The sequence below is a fragment of the Lathamus discolor genome, chromosome 1 (genome assembly GCF_037157495.1).
Source record: "Lathamus discolor isolate bLatDis1 chromosome 1, bLatDis1.hap1, whole genome shotgun sequence".
NCBI lineage: Eukaryota > Metazoa > Chordata > Aves > Psittaciformes > Psittacidae > Lathamus > Lathamus discolor.
The window spans coordinates 16018589-16041472 of record NC_088884.1 but is presented as its reverse complement, the minus strand read 5'-3'; the positions used below and the strand labels follow the sequence as shown (position 1 = coordinate 16041472).

The 22884-nt window shown below is 35.9% G+C and overlaps 1 protein-coding gene across 6 annotated transcripts in view; it reads right to left on the bottom strand.

The window, feature by feature from the left end:
• Positions 1-22884, bottom strand: part of FOXP2 (forkhead box P2) — a 417926-nt gene that overhangs the window by 273978 nt on the left and 121064 nt on the right. For all 6 annotated transcript variants that reach the window (XM_065697217.1, XM_065697620.1, XM_065697714.1 and 3 more), the window contains exon 3: positions 16884-16967. The gene's annotated coding sequence lies outside the window, so the exon portion shown is untranslated. The remainder of the gene's footprint in view (positions 1-16883; positions 16968-22884) is intronic.

The window sequence follows — 22884 nt, the reverse complement described above, 5'->3', positions numbered from 1 at the left end:
TTGCTATATACACATATGAATCCTTTCATAATTACATTAGAATTATTCATTCCCATGTACATTGTCCCCTCACTGCTATCTTTTCCCTAATTCTTTGGGATCATAACTAACATAAAAAGATCAAAACAGCTGGAAAACCACATCTGTAACTCAGCATGGCCTCCTAGCACCATAAATTTTATCTGTTTGAATGGTCAATGTTTATGACTTATCCCCATCACCACCACTAGAATCATTGTGCTGTATGTTAAATGCTTCTTACAACGTCAAAAAACTTTAGTTGGTTTTCCTTACAACACTATTTTACCTACTCCCTAATCAAAAACAACATAACGTCATCACATTTAATAAAGCTCTGTCCATCCTAGAAAGCTGCCATTAATCTGGCTGATGAACAATAGAAAAACTAGTGAAAAACTTGAATGGCAATAAAATGTAAACAATTTCAATTTGTCAAAATCAAATTACTTCAAAATAAGTTACGAAATGTCAAACAGTGTCTATTCTGCATGCACTTCTGCTGCACTTCTACTTAGACAGGAAGTGTAGTATTTCCTGTTCCTGAAAAGACCTAGACTGAGGGTTAGGTACACTGCAGCCATTGTTGTGTCTACATTTTCTGCATACTTAGTGGAGATAGATAGCCTGAAACCAGCCAGCCCAAGCACTGTGACCCATGTAGCCACAGCTCTGATGAACTCAGCGCAGGCTGAAAAAACTGCCTGAGAACCAGAATAAATATGCAATTACTTAATTGTGTCTGTACCTCCAGTCTCACAGACGTAGACATACTCTGCAGGAATCCCATATTGCTATAAAGAAGAGAGTGACTGCTGTTGAGTGACACCAGAGTGCCTTTGGAATACTTCCAATATTGAGTGTTAAGCACACAATCAGAAAAAAAAGCAGGAAAAAACTTTGCCTTTAGAGTGAAACCAGCTAATTTAAAGATGAACAGATAAAACAGGCCCTAACACAGCTATCATATATTAAAATCCAATTAAAAGGTAATACTTTTGGAAGAGCATTTTTAGTATTTAGTGTTATTATTTTACTTCTTTCTATACATTTACTAGTACAGCTCTTATTAAAAAAATACTTCATTTACAAGAAGGTGTCTCCAACATCTGAATATTTACAGCATCTTCACTATTTTATGTGTTTCCAAGTAAAAATTATTGACAGTTTGAGACAGAAATTCTTGCTCCAGGACAGAAAAAAACCCAAAATGTTTTAACACCAAATAGTTACAACAGATTGACAGACATAACTCTTTACCAGAGAGGGACACTGTACCTCACAATGGTATATTAATAAATCAGGTTCTAAGATACTAATTAGAAGCACTGACTGAGCACTGTATTTTAAAAGAAAAATATTCTTCAAACTTCCCCCCCACCCCCACCCCCCCAACACTCTCAAAGTGATGGGATAGGAACTGAGAATTGGTGCATAGTCCCAGACTAGGGATCTTGGAAGATTAGTACATTAAATTCAGGTAACTGGAAATTCCAGGTAGCAATTCTGGCTTTCATGGATCAGATCTCAGTATTTCCTTAACTTTTCCATCATGTAAAACTTACTTAAATTGTTTCCCAGTGGACGGGTTCCACATCCCACAGATGAGAATCCAAAATAAGCAGCCATGGTTTTGAAAATACGACAAACCCTTCTGCCTTCTCACAGTTGGACAAGCAGTGTAATAATAAAGGCTGTTGATATTTGTACTTTTTGTACACAAAAAGTAGTTTATGGCTGACTCGGCACTGCAGACCCCCCTTATGGGTTAAGATACATGCTACACCAGTACCTGTTGATGCTGTCACTGATAACACAAGACAGACAACATTGTTCTTAAGAAGTGCTCCTGAGCTATTCAGGTAATCATAATAAATATAAAAACAAAGTAACAAATTAGGTCTCTGATAGTATTTCTGGTGTGAAATGCGTGAAGGATGCCAGATTTCAGAAATACTGCTAAGGCTTTCTGCAAAATCAGGGTACATCTTCAGGATAGACGATTGTATCAAATCTTGAGTTAATCCAGTTACCCAGACACCCATAAAAAAGTAAGAGGCATTTCAGCAGGTAAGCACACTCACTGCCACAGATAAATGGGCAGAGCCCTAGTAAGTACAATTGTGCTATAGTTAATACACACTTACTGCTCTCCCAAACAGCAAGATTAAAGCTACCTCTAGCAGGTATACACATATCATGACTGTTCTCTTAAGTGTAAAACAATTGAGGATAGCTAACATTGCATAAACCATATGGGCATACTTCCATGATCATAATGTCCAAAGCAAGGCTTCTGGTTTTGGGGGGTTTCAGGGTTTTTTTTGACAGGGGTGTGAGGGGGTGTTTTTGATTTGTTGGTCTGGAAAAAAAAAAGAAAAATCAGGATTTCTTACTTCATGAGTTTCGAAATTGTACAACTATCCTTTTTCTAAGGTTGTCACCATTATCTCACTTTTCATGGGACTTTTTCTGTTTCTGTATACAAAGTTTCTCTGTCCTGAGCTTTATTTCTGTATGAACTTATTCAAGAATTTTAGGTCTCTCAAGTTTTCTCCTTGAAATGTGAAGGAATAGAGTTCTACATGTTTCTTACTCAGGGACCTTCATTGGCCTTGACTCCAATTATGCATATCACACATCGTAAATGCCATTACTTGGTGCTTCAAACAGCTAAAAAAAAAATAAAAATAAAAAAATACAATTCCATGTGAAATACTCCAGAGTGATCATGATGATATACAATTTGTAAGAACATGTAGTTTCCTGAACTCTACTTCTCAGCTCAAAATTACATCATACGTAATACACTTGCAGTAGTATTTTGCAAAGATTTCTGGATGCTATGTTCTCCAAAAGTTGACCATTTTAAGGTATTCCTTATTGATTCTTTCAGTTCGTAACAGGACTGCGGTATTACAAATCATACCACTTTTGACCCTAGGAGAAGTCTAGGAGACCTTTTGAGTTCTAGTACCTAGAAGGGGACAGGGCAGACCCAGACTTTAAGGGTCTCTGCCTCTGATTCCCTGTCACTAAGGGAAGGCAGGACAAAGACAGCAGTGGTTTAGGAACCTTGTAAGCTTCTGTGTCTCACCACAGAACCTTTCAGGAATATTGTCTAAAAAGAAAGAGCTCACTTCCTCTATTTATACCAATCTATCTCTTTACACAAATGGTATGAAAAGGTTACCTGTAACTACTGCCAGTTTTCTTGAATAGACTAGATGATTTCCAGTTCAAAGAGACCTATAATGATCACCTAGTCAACCGCTTGACCAAAAGTTAAAGCATGGTATTAAGGGCATTGTCCAAATGCCTCTTCAACACCAACAGGCCTGGGGCATTGACCACCTCTCTAGGAAGCCCATTCCAGTGTTTGACCACCCTCTTGGTAAATAAGTGCTTCCTAATAACCAGTCTAAACATCCCCTGGCACAACTTCGAACCATTCCCATTCTTCCTAACACTGGATGCTAGAGAGATTGCCCCTTCCCCTCCTCAGGAAGCTGTAGCGAGCAATGAGGTCACCTCTAATGCTTCTTTTCTCCAAAGCAGAGAACCCCAAAGTCCTCAGCCACTCCTCATTTCCAGCCATTTCACTCCTTCCAGCCATTTCACCAGCTTTGTTGCCCTCCTCTGAATGCATTCAAGGACCTGCACATCCTTCTTAAATTGTGAAGCCCAGAAGCAGTATACAAGAGAGTTTATGTGCTTTGTCACTAATTAACTGTTCACCCTAACATCTGTAGCACCTACCAAACAAAGAGGGATGATGCCAATTAAACAGCTATATTATTTTTCATCCAAATGGATTTTGCATTTCATTGCATTAAGGTGTTTACTGCTATGCCATAAACATATAGGCGAATAAATGCAAATGCCAACAAATGAACACTACTCTAACTTTAGGAACATGTTGGAATTTATTACTACTGATATATACAGTCCTAAAAGATGCTAAGTATATAATTACAGTTCAGCCAAAGATCTATTCACAGTCTTAAAACTAAATGTACATATTTCTAGATAGAGTCCTGATGGCTCAAACTTTATCAAGTCAAGCCATATATGAATGTATCATCAAAACAATTGAGGCTCCTACAGAACTCCAGCATTAATTATTTTAATCATGCAGAAGTGTTCCCTTGATAGAAAGTTCTTTGGATATTCAACTTCAGCAGAAAAAATCTGCACATTTCCTGCACTTCTTTTTAACTTCTAACCCCTTATTGAGCAGCATTTGCATTGTTAGAGGAGGAGAAACTAATCAATTAGTACTTTTCCTCAAAAAAATACCAAAACAATTCAATGCAGGAGTAGACCAAGAGTGGCAGAAGGAGTCATCCACAAAATAAGTACATAGAGGAATGTGGTATATTTCCCAGCTATCTTGATTATAAATAGAATTAGTATTATTTGATTTGCTAATTTGGTGAAAAATGCTGAGAGTACAAAGAAAGGAAATCTCAAAAAGACTTCCTCTACTTCACTCAACTTCATCTGACCTTGAACAATGCTGGTGCAAAGAGCCCAGACAAATTAGATTCTACATTTACAAGAACTCCACACAGTGAACATCTAAGAGTGTGAAAACCTCCTGACAATTTTTCCAGGTAGTTCACAAAACCAGGTAAGAATTTCCTTGCTAGAACATCAATCAGCTCCCGATGGGAGTTACTTTAGGTAGGCCCGAGGAATAAGAAGCTTCAGAATTACGGTCTTTCTGTCACAGTACAGCAGCTCAAGAAAAAGGACAAGAGCAAGGGATTAAGGAAGCTTAGATATTGTTCACAATTCAAATTAATCTTTGAGTAGATGATGGGTTGTAAGTGACAGATGAATAAGAAAGTCAAATTTTCAAGTAAATGTTGCTTCTGTCCCACAGCCAGCAAGATTTGCTTAGCTGAACTACAGTATCCTCAGTATGCCTGACGCAGTATCCTGAAATATGCCTGACTGATGCAACGACAAACAGCAAGGCGCAAATTTAAGCTAAAAAGCTTACCCTCATTAATAAAAGGGTTAAGGAAGAAATACGGGGTTTGTTTTCTTACTTTTAAGCAGAAAGATGGTAAGTAAAGAGTGCAAATCAAGCAGGGTAAAACTCACAGGAAAAAAGAGTAACAAATACTAGTGCCTGAACAATCCTAGAAGTCCTGTTCAAGTCATTTGGAAACCTCTTTTACCAAGGGTAAGAGATCAGACAGGCCTGCTCAAATAGCTGGTGTTGTATGATGGCTCATCTATATTGCATAAGAGTAATACAATACATTCAGAAAAGCCTAAGAAAACATTAAGTAGCCCATATTTAATTATGCTTTATACAACTAAATAAAAAATAATCTTTTTATAAATGTGTACCTATTAAACTTGCCAACTAAGGACAAACTTTCATCTTTTTCTCTCAATGTACGTAAATATCCTTGACAAAATAAATGAAGAGAAAATAAAACAAAAAACAATGACCTATATCAGTTAAAACTAACCAGACCTATTTAGAAAAGCAGAAAACCAAAATGTGAATACTTTAAGCAATCATGTGTAGTGAACTTATATGGTCTTTTATATACTCTCTTTGTTGTGATTTGCCAAATCAAAAAATCTCTTGTAATAATTATTTTAATAGATTTAAATGAAGCTGTTCAGGACAGACTTTGAAAGCTACTTTATTATGCAGAGTAAGATAGAAGCAGTATCTTTTATTTTCAATAGACAGGTTTAAAATATTTTAATAAATGCCTTCACATTACAGGATTTTGTATTCCTAAGATATAAATAAAACAATAACTTTGTAAAGCTCACTGAGTAACTACATAAGCTATTTTACAAGAAGGATATACTTTTCATTCTTTTCTGTGAATGCATAAAGCTCTCCTTCAAGCTCTTACTAAATCTATTGATCTGTGAAACACAGGGCACTCCAGGGAGGCAATTCACTTGACGTTATATATCAAATGAGGAGATGAATAATGATCATACCATTTGGTAATTAAACGTCTTACAAGCCTTTTAACTGACTGAACGTCAGAAAGGTCAAATGAGATCAAACCTTTTTTTGGGTGGGTTTTTTTTTTAATTCTTTTCTTACATTAGCAATACAGAAGTCATATTTAATAGTAACTATAACACTACATGACAAAACCAAATAATTAAACAACATACTTTTCATTCCTATATTACTACGCAGTTCGAATATACAGAGAAATTGTTCTTTCATTCCACGGTCTTACTATAATCTTAACTATTAAGCTTACAGAGAAGTAGCCACTCACCAGGATAGTTCAAATAACTAGCCATGTTAATGGCTTAAGAGAAACGAACAATACATAGAGCAAATCTAAAACATGCTAAAGCACCGAGTGATTAAAAAAACCTTCTTTGATAATCTCTTATATAGTTATAGGAATCTGATTTTTTATGAGAAGATGAGTACAGGACATTTCAGCAGTTTGAGGACATTATCAGTGTTTGTCACTTTATACTTTATTTTGGACATTTTATCTATTAGCATATAGCAATAACAAGCTTATGATGCTATAAACAAATCCAAAATATTTAATAAAATAGTCACAACTATGATTTCATGAACAGTTTTGTCTTTTGCCTTTAAATTTAGCAGTTGCAAAAGGCAATCAAAAGATGCAGTCAAAATGGCTTTTACTATAGACTGCAAACACTGTGAAAAGCAACTGTCTCAATGACTAAAAATTTCTCTCCAATACCTTTTTCAAACATGGCCTTCCTAGAAAAGACACTATCAGTTCCCACGCAACTTAGGCATAAGTTTGTGGGTTCTCATAAATCAAGGTCTGCATTATCAGAAAGACTAAATCCCTCAATTTTCATGCAAACTATCATCAGCCTTCACAGCCCCAAAAGACTCAGGTCCCAAATATTAAAGAAAGTCTTATGAGAATCATAGAATGGTTTGGGTTGCAAGGGACCTTAAAGATCACTTAGCTCCAACCCCCATGCCATGGGCAGGGACACCTTCCACTAGACCAGGTTGCTCAAAGCCCTGTCCAATCTGGCCTTTTCCTTGAAAATGAACAAACTGTATTAGTATGTGAAGGAAACACCCAGGATATTCCTCAATACTGGGATAGATTCTGTCAGCTTCCACAAACACACAAACACAGAGTCAATCTGAAATAACTAAAGAACACAATGAGTAACAGCCTGTATGTATATTACAGTTCTGTTTTGTAGAAGAGCAGACAGACACTCAAAAACCATCCTTAGTCTACTGAAGCCAGTATCCTTGTGTTAAACAGCTGTTTCTGCACAGCTAGAGCTAACCCAGAAAAGAAAGATTTCTTCTGGCAGAAGCTGAAAGAGAAAGGATTTCAGAAGGCATCTAAAGAAGTAAAGCAGCACATGAATTTGCCAGCCAAAGGACAGAATTTTCCTGGGGAAGTCCCACATCCATGCTGAGGACTGGCTATTACTACAGGTCATGAGAGAGAGATGGGAGATACCTTCTTAATATCAACTGCCAACTGCTCATAGTACTTTGTCTTTCTTTGTCTCGAGGCTGGGAACAGAGGTCAAGTTCACAAAATGAAATAGAGGTAATTAAATCACATGCTCTATCTTCTGGTACCATTTAAGTATTGGACAGGGTATTCAATTTCATAATGTAGTAACTTCAAAACTCTGACCTATCAAATACACTCAATCAATCCAATATATATATCTTTTCAGGTTTAATAAATCAAATAAATTTCAAACACCTCAAACTAAAAATATTTCTGGACTGCAAACTTAAAAGAATATAAATGATAAGACTGCAGTAACATTAATACTTCCTTAGACCTCCATTTCTTATGTAGTCCAAAAGTAGAGCATTCAGCAAATCCTAGCGAGACAGAGAAAGAGCAAATACTGATTTTTTTCTAAGAGGTCATAATGAAAAATTTTAGGGAAAAATGGTACCTCACTGGTATTCCATTATCTTTTATAACACAAAGTTATAACTGCAGGACTTCCACAATACAACAACTTCCCTTAGAAAAGCAAATAAACAGGTGCTCAGATCAAACTTACTTTAGGAGAGTATTATGCATGTGATTTAAGCACTGACCTGTGAAAAAATGTTCTGTGGAGGCTCTAGGGCTTCAGCATATGCTCACTTAGCAAACAGCTGCAGCAGTTAAGGATGCTCCCACCCTCTCCCTCCTTCCCCTGCTGTTTGTTACCTTCCCACTGCCAGAACTGCCTGCTGCCATTCAGGGGCTGGCAAAACGACCATGCGAGCACTCCTAAGGAACTTTCCTGCAAAGCAAAGTACCATGGTTTAAACTGTCATGGTTTTTTTCACTGCATCAGCTGGGGATCCTTTCCGCATTCATTTCCATTTTCCTTTTTGAAAGTGATGCATTGAAGAAGAGAAAGAAGAAAGAAAGTAACCATAAGTTCTGGTGTAGGAGCAATAATGAATTTTGGCAAGAGCAAAGATACCTATAACTGCAGCACCTATTCATTAAATGGTTATGCACTTTAGTTATTAAAAGTATTACTGATAACAATGAGCCTAATGCTTCTGCAGTGAAGAAGAAAGACTTACGAATGGGCATGCTAACCTTCCATATTCCTTATGACACTACTGCTGAAAAAGGCCAGTGCAAAATGATTCTGTCATAAGAGATATCTTTAAATATTTACCTTTTATTTAAGGTAATAGCTAAATATTTAAATATTTCCTTTTTTTAAAATATTCTTCCATTCATTTCAGTAATACAGTTCAATATATCAGCTTTGTTTGTAAAAATAAAATAGATTATAATCCTGTTATTCCTTTAGTCCACTTAACAAGTGGAAAGAAACTGGTCTGAAAATTCCAGTTTAGTTTTGATATGATGGTGATGCAAAGATTACAAAATCCTGAACTTATTTTTTTAAGCACGTACTAATGACCAAATTTCAGGAGTACACCTACCTAAAACTAAAGTAAAAGCCTTCAACTGGTTGAGCAGAAATTCTGGATATATTATTACTTTAAGTCTTTAATAAGTGAGAGAGATGACTGGATTTGTATTATGTCATGAAATATATCTTACAGCAAACAGAAAACAAAGTAAAAACTAATGGCAAGTGGCCCGGTAAGAAAGTTTCCATCTTCAAAGGATGAAAGCTAAATATTCACCAACATGACTGTAGTGTGCATTGTTCAGATAATAAATATGAGTTTCAAATTAGTTGCAAAACTTTTAGGACATTAGGATGCATGTCTTTTGTATCAAACTATCCATCTGATCTAATTTGAAATGTTTAGTAGTTAACTTCACCAAAATAATAAAGAATGATAATAGGCTGCGTATTCAATTACAGAAGCACAGGAACAGCTATATATATTTCAACAGATCAAAACAAAGTTTAATTCAGTATCTCCTTCAAACATAACACTGAATTAAAATTACAGTCCATTTCCCCTTACTGTAGTTAACTAAGAAACTATACTCAACCAAAGTTGAGTATTGAAGAAACCAAAGTTGAAATAAAAGAAATTCATTAATTTCTTATTTGTACATGCTTATGTACCATGTCCTACACCTTATTCTTGAGAAGCCACTTTATGTGGTTTAAACTATAGCAAGCAGTTGTAACTTCGCAGTCTAAGATTACACGCCTGGTATTTTCTTTTGCAAAACCTTCACTGGATCTGTTATAATTTATGGAATCTTCATAAAAGTACTTGAATCTATACACGCATGTTTGGATGAAGGACCAGAACCACCATACAAACCAAAACACGACCTGTTTTGCTTCTCTAGAAGACTTACGCTCAGAAAAAAAGAAAAATTGTAAAAAGTTCCCTCAAAAATGAAACTGTGAACATTTGACTTCTATTAAAAAAACCTGATGCAGTTAAGCACAGCTTTCTCCATCAAATCAGTAAAAACCTATCTCCTGTACGCTGACAATCACCACTAAATAGCTGTTTTACAGGCCACATTTAAAATGCCGCAGCCCAGTTCCTAAGGGACCGTGATCTTTGTCCAGTTCCTAGATGACAGTGCCCACATCAAAAAAAAAAAAAAAAAAAAAAAGAAAAATCATTACCTCTTGCTTTGCTAGATGCCTTAATGTGTTTTCCAGAGGAGAGAAGAAATCACTCCCCAAGACAGTTAACAAGCACCACTTACACATATAAAACTCATTTAAATCAGGTTTTTTTCAGGGGGGTTAACTCCAAAAGCAATCAAATAAACATCTACTCCATTTTCAAGATCTCATTTATTTTCAGAAATCAGACACGCTGTTATTTATTCCACATGCAGTTACTTGCACTGAATAGGTTTCTTTACTGCCAATATTTCTATTTTTTAAAAAAGGATTTTCAATAGCTAGTTCATCACATTTATCATGTACTGATTTCTGGATAATAACATGAAAATCAGCCTTTCCGAATTACTTCGGATATGGTCAAGTAAGAGACCATGCTGAAAAAAACAGCATAAATAGGTTGTTCTGAGAAATATTGGAAACCACGTTTTGTTTCCTTAAGTTTTACAGAAATCCAAAGTAAACTACTGTTGAAATTTCTGTTTCTCTTGGTAAAATTAGCTCTTATTCTTTCTAAATCGATCTATGTTGGAGCACTCACAGGTCTCAGCATTTTCTCCCAAAAACTGTGGTAATGCTCAATAACTTTCCAATTTAACTATAAAAAAAACATGAAAGAAAAGACTTCACAGAAATGAGCAGTGATTCTTCATCTTGGACCTCCTACCACGGAGAAAATCCCAAGGCAATTCTAAGTATGTAATTAAAATCTAATTAAACTAATATCTTTGTTGCCTCCTCCAAAAGCCAACTCTTTCTAAGAATGTAATTTTAAAAAAAGATGAAAACAAAAGGGTTAAAACAGACATTTGTGACAGAGTTCTGTCTTCCTGTAGTCCCTCCCAGACATTTGTGACAGAGTTCTGTCTTCCTGTAGTCCCTGCCACAGAAAGACAAAGCTGTTGATGACCCTTTTACACGCGACTGCCTGAACAGAAAGAGCACCAAGGAATGAACGAGAAGAGACTTCCCTCAGGAGGATGGGAAGTTCTAGCTATCTTGCTGGCATCACAGTCACTAAATTTTGCTTTTCAAGTGTTGAAATTTTAAGTCTGAAACAGCTGTAAGAGCATAGAGGGTTTGGCCAGATACATGCAGTCATCAGCATGGCAACAAAAGAAAGACCTCTCCAGAGCACAGCTGGTGCCAGTGTGCCAGTGCACCAGTGAATTGTAATTTTCCTTCTTAAAACTATGACCAGAATGGGAAAATCTGAGAATATCGTTCAGATTTCTTAGATTTATTTACAATCATATTGGAAATATGATTTTGACCAGCACTGTCCCTGCCATTGCACACATCATCACAGCTAGCTGTGTATTTCAGCTAACAGTTAATCTAGAAATCCATCCTTACTATGTTTTTCCAGTCTGTCAACTCACTCCTGCAAGTCATTCTCAAATGGCTCATTCATAATTTATTTTGAGCCCAATATTTGTGAAATCTCACACGCATCCCAGCATTAAGTACCAACAGCACAATCTAAGAATTTTTTTAACTTTTAAAATTGATATCTAACACAAAAGAGTAGATTTTATTTAAACATAAAGAAAAGAGAAAAATGAATACATTTGTTATTTAATTGGCTGTGCTTTTAAGGTGGAAAACTAAGGCTGTATCTGCAAACTTTATACATATATTTTTAACCTATGTTAAATTTCCTTTACTAATTCTAAGTGAGTTTCACATAGCTTATTGTACTCAACTAAAACAGGTGTCCCGTTTCCTTGAAGAAATGGCCAACTAGTAAGAAGGAACCCCCTAGTGTGACTAAAAAGACTAACACTCATTGTTATCCACATAAAAAAAAATTAGGTACATGTTATCTGTTGCATCTTAACTCACTCATTATGTATTAGCTTATTTCTAAAAATAACACAGACTTACTGCACTGCTTATCTGCAACAATTCTTTATAAAGTATTGTGAGGAGTATTTGTGGTTTGTTCACCGTTATCTAAACAGTTTGTCACAACAGCTTGAACAGTTCATATTTTTATATACTGCACCACACACAACTTTAGAAATGTCAGGGTTTACTGTAGCAACTTTACTTGTAATATTCAAAATTATCTCACTAGTGATTATTAAAGACCTATAAAAGTAACAATCTATTTTGCATTATTCCACAGAATTATTTTCTGAAATAATAAACTCACCCTCAGTTAATCTCTATTATTTTCTTATATTAAACTTTAAGAGACTGACTATGCATCACCAGTCTCTTAAAGAATCAGAAGCAATAAGAAAATAAAATCACTATATCCATTTCACTTAAAAAAAAAACAAAATCCCTCTGTTTGAGAGAAGTAACAATTTAAACACCAAAGGAAATTCCATTGGAAATGACGATAATACTTTCAACAATTATACTTTTGGTAAAAGCCTTTAACAGCTTAACACCAAGCCAGCAGACACCCTTTCCTGGTATATTGTGCATAAAACCTATTCCCATCTGTTTCAATGTGTTGGCTTTTTCATGGGCTTAAACCTGTCAAATTATTCCATTTGATTTCAGAGAATTCTCATATGGCAATCTATTTTATTTACTTTATCTTCAATAAAATGGTTGAGTGAGCATTACCAACTATGAGACACAAGTTTCAATCAGTCCTCTGGCAAAGGCGTCAATCTACATTAGACCTACTGCGCTGTGAGCTGCAGCCAGAAAGCTGGAGTTAAGACAGGGCAACAGTGAACGAGTGAGCGAGACCTAATAAAGCAGCAGTGAAGAGAGAGAAAATTCCCCCTAGACACTACCATACACTGCTTATATAATGCATGTGCCTAGTTCAACACACCAGTAGCTCCTTAATAAAGCTGACAGCTAAAAAGGAGCTTCAGACTCCAACTTTATTTTACATGACAACTACAGTAATGGTCCTCTGTTCTCAAGCAGGCCACATTTAGAAACATGTATTCAGTTGAGTTCAAAATTAAGAGCTCTCACCTCCCTCGTTCATGTCACTTAGAAAAAGAATCACAAAATTATTAAGATGCATCCCATTTTGCCTCATTTCACACTATTACCTGAAAAAACAATAGACTTTTCCCTCAAAATTTCTATGCTAGAAACCACAAACCAAGCAGTGTATTTGAGCAATAACTCATTTCTGAATCATTATCACAGTATCATTAAGGACTAATTCCAACAAATGTGGGGCATAACTCCTAGATGCAGTGAACACATCTCCCAAAGCACAGACTTTGTAATAGGTGACACAAGTTCATATTTGATATGTGCTGTAAAAAGCATATTATTGTATTAGTGCTCTTCCCGGCAAATCAGACCATTAAGACCATACTTAATGCTCAGCTGAACTGAAGAGCTAGCCAGTTTAAATCCATAATTTGATACTTTGTACAATCACGGCAAGAAATTTTACTATCTCATAGTTCCAGGCCACAGAAATTTGGTTTTGTTAATGTAAACTCCTTTTTGCCAGAAGTTGCCTTCAGGTTCCCCTTAAATCAGTAATTCACAGCTATTCACAATCACCCTGGAAAGCAATTCAAAATTCTATAATAAACAGTGTCTCTGTCCCTAATGCAATTCCATTAAAATATAAAGTACTGTTTATTTTTCAGGCTCTTCCTGGTGGAAACCAGACTGAAGACAAAGCCCATCAATCCCTATCCAATTACTTCTTGGAAAGCCAACACCATCTTTTCCTTTCAGGATTATGCTGTATATCCTCCACCCCTGCACCTACAGCAGTATCAAAACTTATCTGGCTTCTGACCAGACATGTGGAAGGGTTAGCCTTCTTTGTGGACAGTTACTGCCAATCATTTATCCAGCTGATGGAACAACTTGTACATCAAATGCTGCACGTCAGTAATCAGCATGATCACCAGCAATGAGTCCTTACAAAACTCTTCAGACAGTTCCAGTTCAGCTGCAAGATGACTATTAGATGTATTTTGTACTGATCTAATGTGCAAAATAAACATATATAGAGACTGAATATTTGGTAGATATACAAAATGCATACATATACAACACATGTACATGAGTCATACTGTTTAGAGCCCTGTAGTTCCAGCAAGAAACAGGAATGAACACAACGGTTTCTCTTCCCTGAATTGCCAACACAGGACAGAAAAGCTCATTGACTTAACAAAAATTAATACCAGCATTCAGTTCACTAACACAGAAAATATTCAGATTTAGAAAACTTCCTTAGCTTTTTTCCCAAAGCCTAATTAACTCAGAAAATCCAGACATAACTGTACCACTAAAGTCCCAAAAGTGTTCATTTAAGCCATTAACTCAAAACTGGAACATTTTTTCTCTACTTTTGCATTTTTCCAACATGGATTTTTGTCTTGGTGTCAGTTTTCCAACCCTAACTCAGTTTTCTAAGACTTAGTCCTAAAAGTTAAGTGGTCTATTAAAAGACAGGACAGAAAGCAAACAGATTTTTTTCTCTGTGTTAATTATAAATGCACTCATGAATGAAATTTTAATTTTTATGTATTGCTATCACCACATTTATGACTGAATCCTAGTTTTCAATCAGTGCAAAGACACTGTGTCCTGCCATAAAAAAGTATCAACTGCAAATGGCATACTGAAGAATGAGCATTCAGAATTTACTACTATTTCCTCACGGACTACAAAAACCACTCCCTCTCCACTTTCATATACTGCAAAAAATAGAGACCAGTGCTAAAAAGGCCAAAGAGATTTTTGGCTTTCTTTACAGAAAGCATTTTTATAGATTGTATTTAACTTAAAGCTATGGAAGACAATAATGAAGGAAACAGAACAACAGTTACTTTCCTCCATATGCCTTAAGTTCCAGACATAGTGGAATTCAATAAAACGATACTGCCAACTATTATACATGTGTAAGTCAGTACTGCTGCATTTCTGACATTATTTGGTACAGAACATAGTAAATTTCCAGAAAAAAGTTTCCTTTTAAAATAAACATCTCTTGCTGGCTCACCAGATTTCAATTAGTACACAATTACCAGTTTCTGTCAAACCAAACAGTTCTCCAAGATACTGATACTGTCTGTGAAGAAACTATCTACTATTATTACAGACAAGTTACACTGTTCAGACATGTGTATAAATATACGCTAGAAATCCAGTCATATTTCCATTGCTACCTAGAAAGCAAAGAATCTGACTTTTTTAACTGTTTTCTCCATTGGGTTATGTAAGGAAAAACACTGCTTTGAAAATGTATTATTACATATTAACATACAGCCTTACACAAATTTATAGGTTACAGCAGTTAACATCTACAGTTTCCCTGTACAGAGCTGTATAGTCCTTTATTTACAACATTGCTAAAGCTGATATTGTATCTTTTCTTCTTTTTATGGTTTCACCATGTTCACACAGTACCCTTCAGGCCAGTGAGTCAAGTCCTTGGCAGAAGGTGAAGTTAAATCTGAAGAAAGGAATTTTCCTTTTTAATTACTACATGAGTAAAGACAGTCACAGTGAACAACATACCAGGATGGTCTTGTTTTGCACTGCTTTGAATTAGGTAAAAAGTCTGTGTTTCCTCCCAGAGGGTGAAACTTTAGAAAACTTGTTATGAACATAGTTTCAGCACTAATTACTCTCACCATCATTAACTCCTTTGGAACTACTTCTTTTCTTGCCTTTCTGAGTCATCAGTTCATGACAGTGGATATATCAGTATTATGGAGTATATAGGTGTATCTTAGTATTTCATAATACCTTGGCAGTTACTGCACATGACAAACAGGGGAACAATACATATTTACTTTGGAAATAGTGGTGTACCTAGAAGTAATTAGGCCTGGTGACCATTATGGTGAGTTAGATTGTATACAGTTGAAATCTGCATCTGTAAGTTTAGTATCAGGCACCAACTGAGCAAATTTTGCAATTTATACATTAAAATATTGCCTAGAATTTTGAATTTGAAAAATTCTGGAAATATGCTCAAGGAATTTTCTACCCCTGTAGGAAAAGCCAAATGTTAACAATTGCAACACTCAACATATAGATTAATTATTTATTGCAATATCAAGTATGAAAAATCTGAAATAGAGGTGAATGGCTTGTTAAGCTCTCGTCTTCTTATACTAACTCCTTCATTATGTCCTTTCCCAGATCTCTCTTAACGGAAAAAAAAAAATGGTATCAGCTGTACATGATTCACTCAAGATAGCTGTGAAGATCTGGAGTAAAGGAAAGTGTTCAGTGCAGGCATGCCAAGTCCCATGGTGGTAGTACACCACTAACAGTACTTTTTCACAGGGAGGTTCAGACTGTTAACACACATAGCAATTCAAACAAGACCTGAACTCATGGTCCTTGACATCATCGAATATTCCTGGTTATCAACAGAACAGGTATTACCCCAGTTTCAGGAAACTAGGAATATCCAAAATCAAGGATGCATTACTATTTAATCTTGACTTTTAAAATTTTAATTTATTATAATACATATGTATACAAGTAAAGTGTAAAAGAATTTTCTGACCAAATTAGCTTAATTATCACACTCCTGATGCAGCTGATGTAATGAAACTACACAGTGAAACTGAACTCCAGAGTTCCATAGGCGTTGGTGAAAAAACAAGTTTTCACTTATTTTTGTGGCAGGCACTGAACAAGCATGTAGGGAAGGCCTACATGATTTAAATACTCTCTGCTATCTTGTCATACTGCAAGCAGTCATACATCTCAGTGAATCAGAGGACGCAAAGATCAACTATTTAAATATGGGCTGGTAAGCAAGAACAGCAATTCCAGAACCAATGAAAGTTGCAAAACAAGACTTGTGATTCTTGATGGGTACTCACCTGCTTCTTCTAAGCCTCCAAGAAACCTTTTCACTTCAACCTTGAACTGAAGTGATGTCCGGAATCAATCCCAGTACCATCATCCTGACAAGACAAAGAAAAATGTTTACAGCTATTTAGACAAAATCTAATGGGAACAACACAGAATTTGGCTTTATCACAGCCTCTAATTAGTTCCAGATGTGCATAAGCTGATTCATAAGTATTCTAAAAGAAACAGGAAGGATTTATACTTTTTAATTTTTGTATTTTGACATAAATATTTTGGTTGAAATACCAAACGAGTTCAAAGAGAAAGATTCTTTCAAAAAGTAGTCAGCTTAAATGTAGTCCCCAAAGACATATAATTGTTCATCAAGTTTCTGTCTTGCAGTACATGGACAGATAAAGCATCACTCAAAGTCTAGTCCTACTTTTTTAATTCTCTTTTTATTATTAAAGTACCCAAAGGCAAACAAGAGGGAGGCTTCCCTGAAGTAGTTTGTACCAGACAGAGAACTGCGCACAGTATCACTACCAGTAAGTTTACAGGGTCATCTGAAGGAAGGAACAGAAGCTGGGAGACAGCATGCCAATGAAATTTAAATCTATATGCATTTTAGGAAGGACGAAAGGACAGCTAAAGAGAAGAAAAACAACTCTGAGGCTTGGACTGCAATGAAGGGAGAAGGTAGGACAAAGCAAAAGAAATAAAGACCATGCAGGCCAAGTAGAAAGCATATATAGATTACCTGATCTAAATATATATATATCTACGCTGAGCACATTTCTCTTTGCTGCAATCAAGTAACACAGATAATCCTACATCTCTGCTAGAATACTCACATGCACTCCAAAAACAGAGGGGCTGCATACAGACTGTCAAATAAACATCTGGGAATTTTCTGGAACAGTGTTAGTTTGCAAAGAACAAAACTGTGGTAGAGTCCTGGAAATACTTCCAAGCATTTTTTAATTTGCTAATATAGACACAGCCTCAATGCCTGAAACTCTGATACTTCTAACGCTGATGCTACCGGCCTCTCAAAGGTGCCTCTTGGCAATTGTCCCTTGCTGACAAGGTCATGCAGAAGCAGACTGAAGAGTAAAATGAATGTACAATTTTAAAGAAAAGCCTGCTTTCTCACAGTTTTAAAAAAAATATTAAAAAAAAAATCTGTGTTCCAACTGGCATTATTAATACACACATTGTTACAAGATCTTTGGACATTTAAAAGAGCTGCAGCTCTAACTTCTTCCTTTGTTTGTAGAGTGTAACAAAACCTGCTGGGAAGGTCGAAGTTCCTAGAAAACTGAAAGCTACCTAGCAGCCTCTGTAGTAGAGCAAGTGAAGAAGAGCAAAGAGTGACAGGCTGGAGGAATAAACACTACGTGAAAGCCCTGCACAGTAGGACAGCACTGGGAAACGAGAAGGAAATCTTATGAGCTCTTAATACAAAGAGAAAAAAGAAGAAAATGTTAAAAATGGGTAAGAATCTAAGGTAAATATGAGGAGGTGAAGGTGGGTGGCAATTCTTAAAAGTTGTTGAAAAGTATAATATATGTCAATGAAACTTTGCTTGATGGTCATATGGTCACCCTGGATCCACAATGGAAATGTCCAACTAACTAAGAGCAGCATTCCTCTTGCTCTCCTATTCCCTATTAAAAGATTGCAAGCGTAGCTTTGCTCTAAATCTCTGACATTTCTTGTGCACCTAAAGTCTAGACAGAAATATACCGTATGGTTATTTCTTCAACAATAGGTGTTGCTTGTTTACAGATGTTAATATGTAAGGCTCAAACATCAGTATTCTGTATTTCTCTTTTTTCTATATTCCTTTATGTCAAAACAAATAGGCTTCTTAAGCTTGGATCATACTAAACAGGTTGTGCTTCAACTCAGAAAGGAAGCCAAGATAGTTATAACATATGAAATCTTACATCAAAACAAGACCTATTTTGGCTAGATACAGCATTCTGAGAAGAAATTAGTCTTAATATGAAAACAGTCATACTCAGTCTTGATTATTATAATTTTACCTTTGGTTTTTTTTAGTTATCAGGATTTCTATCATTTTTCAGAAGTCAGTAAGTTATATTAAAGTGGGCAGGATCACACATAGTAGATGTGACAGATGGGTCAGATGCAGACCTTATCTAGCAATTTTCTTTTTACCAGTACAAATCTTTACCTTTAGTAACTTATATCTTTTGACCTATGTTTTATTTACACTACATTCCAGCATGGTGTACATGATGAAGGCAGCTGCTTTTGAAAAATAGTATTACTTTAGGTATAAACATTGATTTGACTTTTCTTTCCATCCTAAAATCCGGACCTGACTTATTCCAGTTATGCCATTTTAACAATACAGCATGTTCCATCCATCCCTTGCACCACAGCAGGTAGACCTTTGATGGCACTGTTCACTTATCCCACGTTAACAGGTATTTTTTCTATTCTTCAATATCTAACAATTCCATCTGCATTTCACCCGAACCTTAAAAGTTTACATTCAAATCCACAGAACACTCCAACCAAAGCCTTAAAAGCACCCAGGCAGAATTTCATTTTTAAATACAGTTGCAGTGAATTAAAGTTCAAGCAATCCTGGCAGCTTAATGTGGTGGTGTTTACTCAGGCAGGAACACCCTTACCATCTGAAGAGCAGAAAACAACTGAATTCAAAGTCACCCTCATGACACTTGACTTCCCACTCAGGTCCCTAAAATTTGAGTCACACAAAGAAATACCACAAACTCCTACAATATCTGAGAAAGGAAAAATGAACTCGACAATAACTGAACTAATATGTTTATTAAAACACAGATTTAGAGGAATTCTAGTATTTTTTTCTCCTAATGACAAAGTGTGTAACAGTTATGATTACCCACCTAGCACAGAAGCTACATAGGTGGCAGATGCATTTTCAACACTGGCTGTGTTATGCAGGTCAGGTAGCATTTTGTCGTATGATACGCCACACTAGACTCTTACATAATAAAGCATTATTCCCTATACTCACAACTAACAGAATCTGGCTTTTATTTGAATGGTCACGGTTGTTTCAGAAGTCACTAGAATATAAAAATAATTTAATTCAAGAGACAAATTCATACTCAGATTAAGACATTCCTTTGAAACTGAGCTTAAATAAATGAATACAGTGCCTGTGTGCTACAAACCTCTCCCTTTAACACGTTTGTTGCATTCACCTCTCAACTCATTTTAGGCTTTTGATTACAAACCAGTAAGATAAGCTTGCCTGTTGTTTGAACACTGCCCCTATGGCAAAATATGGGGTTGATACTATATGGTCTTATTCATTAACCTGCTTTGTTGGTGGCCTTTGGTCTTTTAAAAAATGTAAATAACCTCACAAAAAAACCACCACATCTCTTTAAGCAGCTCTACCATTTGACAGATCAACAGCCACTGTGATGTGTCTCTATTTCACATAAGCCTAACTCGCTCACATTTCTTCTGTAGTAGAAATGGTTCAAACTGTGCGTTACTGCTTAAAGTGGGTATTTGTATGAAATTTTCCAATGAAGCACTGGAAGCATTCAGGAATATTTTAGAACATGGCTGAAGGCTACCTATATAAAGTATCTTCAGATATACTTGGTTTAAATCAGATAGATTGTGCCAAAGACACAACTGCTTTCAGTAAAGCAAGAATTACTTGCCAGAAAGACTGACTATAATTTTAAAGGCATATACATCCACTGGTATCCATAGCTTCCACCTTTCCATTGTATAGCCCTTCCATGCAATTAAAAACAAAAGAAGTCTTAATTCATAACAGGACTTCTGAGCAAGTTTTAAACTGCACTATGTCAACAGGACACCTCGGATTTTATTAGAAAATACATCATTTACACACAATCTATAATAAAGATTTTCTAAAAGTATAAAAGAAAAATATTTAAAGTTACTTAATAGTCTATGTAGTTATATTTAAACTACTTCAAGACGCTAATTTACCCTATAAAAATATACATTTTTTAAGAATACTATGTAAATTACAGAACTGCAAATAAGAAAAAAGTACTGCTTTTCTTTCTGACGCCAAGTATTTAGTTAGACAGCTTCTGTGACAAATACTCAAAAGCTCACAACCAGATGAGCACTTCTAAATGCTGTTATAATTAACAAGAACATGAAAATAAATTAGTAGTTACGTTTTATAATCATTCCAAAGTTAAGTAAGCCTCTGAAAAGACCTTCATACTACTGTGATCTCATTAGCCAGTTTTTACATGCTACTCTACATTACTACTTAGACAAATGAAAGCTGAATTTTGTTATGTCACCAGTAGCACCAAACAGAATTATGGTAGTAGAAGGAGAAGCAATCTTTTTTTTTTTTTTTTACCTGGCACAGAGAAAACAATAAACTCCTGAATGCTTCTTCATCTGTCAACCTTCCCCAACTGTACCTTTTCCAAAATTTTTAACAAATGCTACATGCTACATACTTACAGAATTTCACATTGTATATATTCTACAGCACTAAAATTAATCTTGAATGTTCACAGTGTGGAATTTGCTTATCAAAATATCTGTACTCAATCAAGACAACATGCAACTACGTAAGGAATAAAATTTAGAGAAAAGCATTAAAAATTTAGCAGTTAATGCCTCAGAAATTGCATGGTGTCAGAAAAAAAAAAAGATGACATGGACTAAATATATCATCTACTTCTGATATGTCCCATTCACTGTGTAACTGATGTACAGGTTACATACAACTATATGAGGTCTAGAGAAGGGGAGAATGCTACATTTAGGTGTTACATATCCTAAAGATTAACAGGACACTGATTACCTGTGCTCATCAAGGCACAATGGAGAAAATGGAGACAGTACAGATAAACTGGAAGCCTGGAGCAAAGGAAAAAAAATCCCTCCTCAGCCTTCTCTTCTGAATAGTTGGGTATACAGACTAAACCACCCCTGAGGCAAGTCTAACTTGCTTTACTTGCCCTTACATGATAGATAAACCGTGTTGACACTAATCTTGCAAGTATGCACGATACCAATATTATATTCACGGTGATTTCTGAACAATTTATCCAACATGCACAGATACCATGCCTTACTTTATCTTCAGGCACATCTGGCTTTCTGCTGGAAACACACAGTATATTGTAAAACAGCTCAGAGAAGAACCACTTTCCACTTGTTGAATTTTCTCATCGTAACAAACTGCAGCTGCTCATAGGAATTGGAGGAGAAGAATATAACCAAAAATGAAAGCAATTGACTATTTTCTAAATAGCTTAATCTACAACACCCTAAACACAATGTCACAGCAAACTCATGAATTCTTTCCAGAATTAGATTTTTTTCTCCCATTTTCTCATGTTACATGATTAGATGGGATTCAGGAATACTATCAGATGAAAACATAGAAATAACTCCTTTAAAAAGTATTATCTCATAAAAGCACATATATGGTGATCATCCTGGGCTGTCTTATGTATCTACGGATGTACAGATTTATGCATCAGTAATACATAATGCCAAAGACGTCAAAGAGCACCTGACCCTTCTGCCATGATGCATCATACCACAGACTCACTCACTCACAGTAGGAGGTTGTCTAGTCCAAACTGTATAAAGCAGTACCTGAATTCAGACTAGGTCCCTTAGGACATCAGCCAGATGCACCTTCAAATTTTCCAGAAAAGGCAGTTCCACAACCTGGCTTCTCTAGGCAACCTGTTCTGCTGCATAACTGTCTTTTCATTGAAAATCTTTTGCCTTATATTGAATCTAAACTTTCACACATAAGAGCTCCACACAGTCCAACTGCTCCTTCATGTAATAGGGCAACCCTTCTGCCTCTTGTCCTGCCTCCTGACTCTTCTGTAGGGCTAGCATCATCCATCATCGAACTCCCGCCATTCATGTTGTTATGCTACTTGGTAGTTTATTCCAATGACACCATAGTTCTGCATCTACATACAGAGCTCTAGCTCTTCCCGTTTCTTCACCACCCACAAAAATCCC